Source organism: Miniopterus natalensis, chromosome 2 (assembly GCF_054644295.1).
Source record: "Miniopterus natalensis isolate mMinNat1 chromosome 2, mMinNat1.hap1, whole genome shotgun sequence".
Lineage (NCBI taxonomy): Eukaryota > Metazoa > Chordata > Mammalia > Chiroptera > Miniopteridae > Miniopterus > Miniopterus natalensis.
Genome location: NC_142082.1, coordinates 139,561,376 through 139,567,375, shown reverse-complemented (window position 1 = coordinate 139,567,375; position 6,000 = coordinate 139,561,376).

Here is a 6,000-nt window from a genome sequence, read left to right as displayed (position 1 = left end):
TGTGTTCTTATTATTTATCATCTGCTTCCTCCTGCAGGAATGTAAGTAACCCCAGTGGAGGGATTTTTCTGTTTCTTCTTTGCTTTATCTGGAGCGTTGAATAGTTGGGGACCAGTAAACATTTGTTGAATGCATGACTGCTACTGGACACAGACTTCTAGAGAAGGCACACGCAGAAAGAGAAAATGAGAGAATTCCATTTTTCTTTGGCTTTGTTAATCTACTTCTTCTAGATCTTGGATATATGATTTAGATCCAGTTTTCATGGTGACTTTTGCTCTATTTACTTTTTCTTATGTATTCTGAACTTATTCCAATTTGGAAGTGTTGGCATACTTCACACACCACACTTACTATTTAAAGCTCTCACCCTGAACTCAAAGCCTCTACTCTGTATTCCTGACTGTCCCCTACCAGAGCAGCAAGGGTGCTTGAGTTAGGACTTTGGAAACTCTGGGGAAGCTCAGATATCCAGAAATCTTTATACCTGTTTGTTTGGGAGACATTGGTTTGATTGGCTACAGAGTTTTCATTCTCTGGAAATTTTAAGGAGGATGAGAGAATTTACATAATTTGGGATCAGAAAAGGAGTTGGACTTGCATACAAAGAGACTGGTATAATTGCATTTAAAGTCCACTTCTCTGAAACTTTGAGACCTGAAAATAATTATTTAACAGCCTCATTTGCCTTCCTCTCTCAGGTCTTTAGCAAATGTTTAGCAGAGCAACTGTATTTGAAGCTACTCAGCAGGAGGCACTAGGCCAAACTTCCTGTTTGGCAGAATTGGTAACGTCCGACCAAGGGAACCAGTGGCATTTAACTTCCTTGGAAAAATGTTTCGAAAAGGAAAGGTCCAGAGTGAGGGCAGTACCCTTCTTAGAGGCAGAGGAATGAACACAGTGACCTCTAGGAAGAAGGAGAGTAGGTGGGGTTGGCTGGGAAAGCAGGGCAGCCTGCAATTTAGTGGGTGGATTGTTGGATTTGACAGGAGTTCTTCTTGGCTACTTGGGATGGAACTTTTGTTTTGGAGTTTGGAATGAGCTCAGAGGTGGAGAGAAACACAGGGAGGGGGAGGAGGGAGGGAAGGAGGGAGCCAGGGCATTATGGAACTCATAGGAGCTGGCTTCAAGTTCCCTGGCCTCTCTAGGCATTTCTTTAAGCACCTCCCCTGTGCCAAGCACCTCCTTTGGGAGAGACTGTTTCCTAATTAAACTGAGATTTACAGACCCAGGGCTCTCATTAGGAAATGTTCTTAGGAAATGCTCTTGAAATAGGTGATTGTGCATGTTTTAGTCTCCTGTTTCCACCTCTGCCTGGCCCTTTCTCTCTTTCCAAACAAAAACTTTTTTTTTCTACTTCTAGGAATCTTAAGATACAGTAGTCAGTTGATACATGTATAGATTCATTTTCTCTGTTCTAAACTCCTCTTTTGATTGCTTGGTACAATGATGAGGAGATCCCTTTCCTGAGTAGTGAAGATTGGGAGTGGGAGTGAGGAATCAGAAGGGGGAGGTACGTGGATGCTGGCCCTGCTTTTCGGCTATAGAGGAATTTAAGGGACACACCCGGGATACCAGGAGACAGAAAGGGAAAATTAGTGCTCTACGTGCTGTTGGGATGGGAGGAAAGTTGGAGATGGGGAATCAGTCAGGATGGTTTAGGAAAGGCTTCCTAGCAGTGGGGGCGAGATTGTAGACTAGGGTTGAGAAGAGCTAGAGGGTCAGGACCAAGCAGAAGGGAGTGAGCAGGGCATCCCTGGCAGGGCATGTAACTTCCGCAGGCCAGAGGCTCATGGCATGAAAGGTAAGTGAGGGTGCGCGCCTGAGTTAGGAATGAGGCGATGGGAGTGAGGGTAGGGCCAGTAGAATTAGGGAGGGACTCTGACGGCTGGGTAGAAGAGTCTGGAACGATTGTAAACTATTGGAATAATGGCAGATTATTGCATAGGGAAAGGGTGTTTCTGCATGTTGCCGTTAAGGAAGCTGTTCCTCTTTATTGCTATAGGCTGGATTGCAGGGAGGCTTTCTCAGGATTCCCAGTCATGTATTTGCTTTTTCTTCTGTTTGGCTGTTTATTTGTTTGGTTTATTTGCTTTTGTTTGAGTCATAAAAATATGATTATTGAGTTCCCCTGTTCTGTTCTTTGAGTCGATTCCCTTGTATCTCCATGCACTGTCCGTAGGCCTACTTCCTCTCATCTTCAGCTAAAGCGGGAGGGGCCCGAGGGCCACCCTGTGTAAAAGGTTGAGGGAAACAGAATTTATATCAAAAGCTTTACCCGTCTCCCACCCTGCCATTCAGACCGTCCATGGGTGGACGTCAGAGGAGTGAATGACTTTTTCTTGTCTTTGAGGTGAGCAACCTAAAAGGAGTCTGTGATTCAAAAGATGTTAAGAAACACTGTACTGCTCTTTGTTGAGAGGTGGGTGGCCGACGACAGTTTCCCAGGCAGAGAAATGGGGTACGAAGCATACTTCATGCCGGCTACAGGAGCCTCCAAAGACAGCTGAAGAAGATGAGGGAGGAAGCGGAATCGGGAAAGGGACACGGGTTCGGAGGGAAGTAGCGGGAGGGGGTGCTCCGTCTTCCCTTGCTGTCTCCCTTCGTTCTGGCTGGCACTCCTCTGTGCACTCCACATCCTGCCGGTCACAGGGTGCCAGTCCCTCTTCGGTTTAAATCTGCTGAGTGCTTGCCTTTCTTCAGGCTCCGTACCAGGTGCTCTCACGTTATCTTCTGCAGTCCCTTTGTTGAACCTCTAGTGCGCAGAATTGTCAGTCACCTCCCTTAGTTGATGGCATGTCAGCTTCATGTGAAACCCCTTTTCAAGTCACTTAATTTTTCCCTTTCCTCCCCCTATTCTTATTTCTCTTCCTGTTCTATGTACACCTGTGTTAGTGTATATAATAAATGCTCTTCCAGTCCGTGCTCTATATGTTTACTTAGGTATATTTGTCCATTCAACACATAGTCAGTGCTGTCGTGTGTCAGGTGCAGTTGCAGGTGCTTGAAGTACAGAAAGGAACAAAACAGTAAAAAATTCCTCCCTTCATGGAGCTAACGTTCTAAATTTTATTTTACTATTTTTATTTACTAAATAAATTAGTAAAACATATAATAACTCAAGTGGTGATGAGTACTATCAAAAAAAAAAAAAAAGTAGGGCAGGGGGATAAGGTGTGCTATGGGTGGTTAGGAGACAATTGCAGTTTTATGTGGGGTGATTAAGGAAGGCATTACTACAGAAGTGCTATTTCACCACATGCAGTTAAGGGTGCAACCACATGAATACCTGGGATAGGATTTCCAGGTACAGGGGACAGTAAGTACAAAGGCCCTGAGGTAGGATTTTGCCTGGTATATTAGAGGCTAGAAAAAAATTAGTGAGAGAAGAGAGGAACAGAAGGCTAAGAGATAGCTGGGTCAGTGGCAAATACTGTAGGACTTTGTAGGCCATTGAAATACGTACAGACTTAGGCTTATACTCCGCATAAAAAGGAAAACCAGTGGGAGGTTTTGAGCAGAAGAATGGCATGACATTTTTAACAGGTATATGTGTATCTTTGACAAATATAGAATATTTGGGGGCTGTTTTTTATTATTTTTTATTTTTTAAAAAATATATCTTTATTGATTTCAGAGAGAGGAAGGGAGAGGAAGAGAGAGATAGAAACATCAATGATGAGAGAGTCATTGATTGAGCCCGCAACCCAGGCATGTGCCCTGACCGGGAATCGAACCCTGATCGCCTATATCCTACGTCGATGCTCAACCGCTGAGCCACCCCAGCTGGGCGGGGGGAAGCGGGGGAGCCTGTTTTTCAAAAAAGTATGTTTTTATTGATTTTAGAGGGAGGGAAAAAGGAGGGAGAGAGAGCAAGAGAGAGAGAGAGATGTGAGAGAGAAACATTCATCGGTTACCTCCCTTGTGTGCCCTGACCGGGAATCTAACTGGCAACCTTTTGGGGCATGGGACTCCGCTCAGCCAGCTGAGCCACACCCGCCAGGGCTGGGGCTGTTTTTTTAAATCCACATGAATGGCACTGGGCTATACACCTCATCTTGCTTTTACTTTTCCCACTTAACATTGTTTTTGAGACCTACCCATGCTGCTATGTATAAATGTACTTCATCATTCCTTACTGTTGTGCGCATATAGCACATTTTACTTACATATTCCTCTAGTAATAGATGCTTGGGTAGCCTCCAGCTTTTTACTACCACAGATCGGACTGGATGGATGACCTCATATGGGCCTCCTTATGGACTCAGGAGGGAGTTTCCTTGGAGTGAGTGCCCAGCAGTGGGATTGCTGGGTTGGAGGGCGTGTAAATACTAATTCCACTCAGACTGTGTTTCAGAATGGTGTCTTTGGCTGCACTCTCACCAGCAGTGTGTGATAGTTTGTACTTTCTCATTTAATTCTCTCATTGATTCAGTAAGGTATTATTATTCCCATTTTATGGATAAGTAAACTTAGGTTTAGAGAGAGTAAGCAAATTATTCAAGTTTATATAGTCAAGTGGAAGGGCCAGGGCTCAAATCCAGAATGTTTGATATAATGTGCTTTGCTCTTACTACTTTACTATGCAGTACTTCCACTTCTGGAAATAAGATGCATCCATAGGCAAAGATGCTATTATTATTAATAATAATATTTATGCTGTCTTCCTTTTCTAATTATTTCCTTCCTTTAGGGATGACTGGATAGAAGACACAATTCCTGAGGCTCAAGGAGCCACTAAAGGAGAACTGTGGCCTCCCCCTCAATCTCTGCCCATTTTAGGAACTGGGATGTTGAATTAAGCTGTGCGCAGTCCCAGCACAGCCACAGGGAAGGAAGGCAGTATGGCCTAGTAGTTCACTTTGAGTTTGGTCCACTTCCTGGCTTCATCTCTTACTGTTTCTGTGATTTACACATTTCTAAACTCGTCTAAGCTTCAGTTTCCTAATATATAAAATAGAGATAATAATAAGACTTGTCTCTTAGGATTATTATGAGGACATACAGGTAAAATGCTTAACCTAGTGCACTTAGTAAATGTTCAGCTATTATTTATTGTTGTTATTATATTTGAGCTCTGCATTTTTCAATGCTTGGTCTAACTCAGCAAGCCTAGTGTTTAGCACCAGCATGTATGAGAATGCCTAATTAGAGTCCTTAGCACTTCGAGGCAAATTATATGGAATAAATCTGTTTTCATTTTCTCAAGAGGACTAGCTAACAGGCTTGAGTTTTACTAGATGATTGTGGCTAGACATTTATAAAGACTAATTGATTTTCAAAGTTTGGGGACTTTGGATCAGATTTTAATATTAAGTGTTAGGTAGATTACATTAAGTACATATTGTTTGCTAGGTCCTGAGTTAAGTGCTTTACAAGCATTGTTTCACCTAACTCTCACAACAACCCTATGAGATATTTACTTTTACTCCCATTTGACAGTTGTGGAAACTAAAGTGCAGAGAGTTTAGATAATTTGCCCAGAGTCACCTGGCTGTGAGGCTGAGTTGAGATTTAAACCTAAGCTGTCTACCTGCAGAGCCTTTGCTCTTAACTACTAGACTGTGCTGCTTTCCTACACAGAAAGCTTTTAGAATTTCTTCTTTAAATTTAGCACAATTCCTTGTTAGTTGAGATGATTTAGAGCAGCGATGAGAGGAAGGGGCTAGTTGGAAAAGAATCTCCAGAGGGTGAGGATTTGAAGTTTGCAAATGTTTGCCAGGTGTCTTCATTGCCTCCTTCTATCCCCTGAAGTGAGAACCTCTTGTCTAGGGCATGTCCTACCTACATTATAGGGCTGAGCATAATACCTTCAAAAAAGTGGGGATTGTCTAACTAGGTATGAGTGGTTGGTTGCCTTGTCCCCCAAGGCAGCCTGATATTTCTAAAACAAGTATCCTCAAAGGAAAACAATTCTTTACCACCTACGTGTGGCTTATACATGCCGTGAATTATGTGTGGTCAAGGTTTTATCACAGTTGATTTTCCCTTCACACTTTT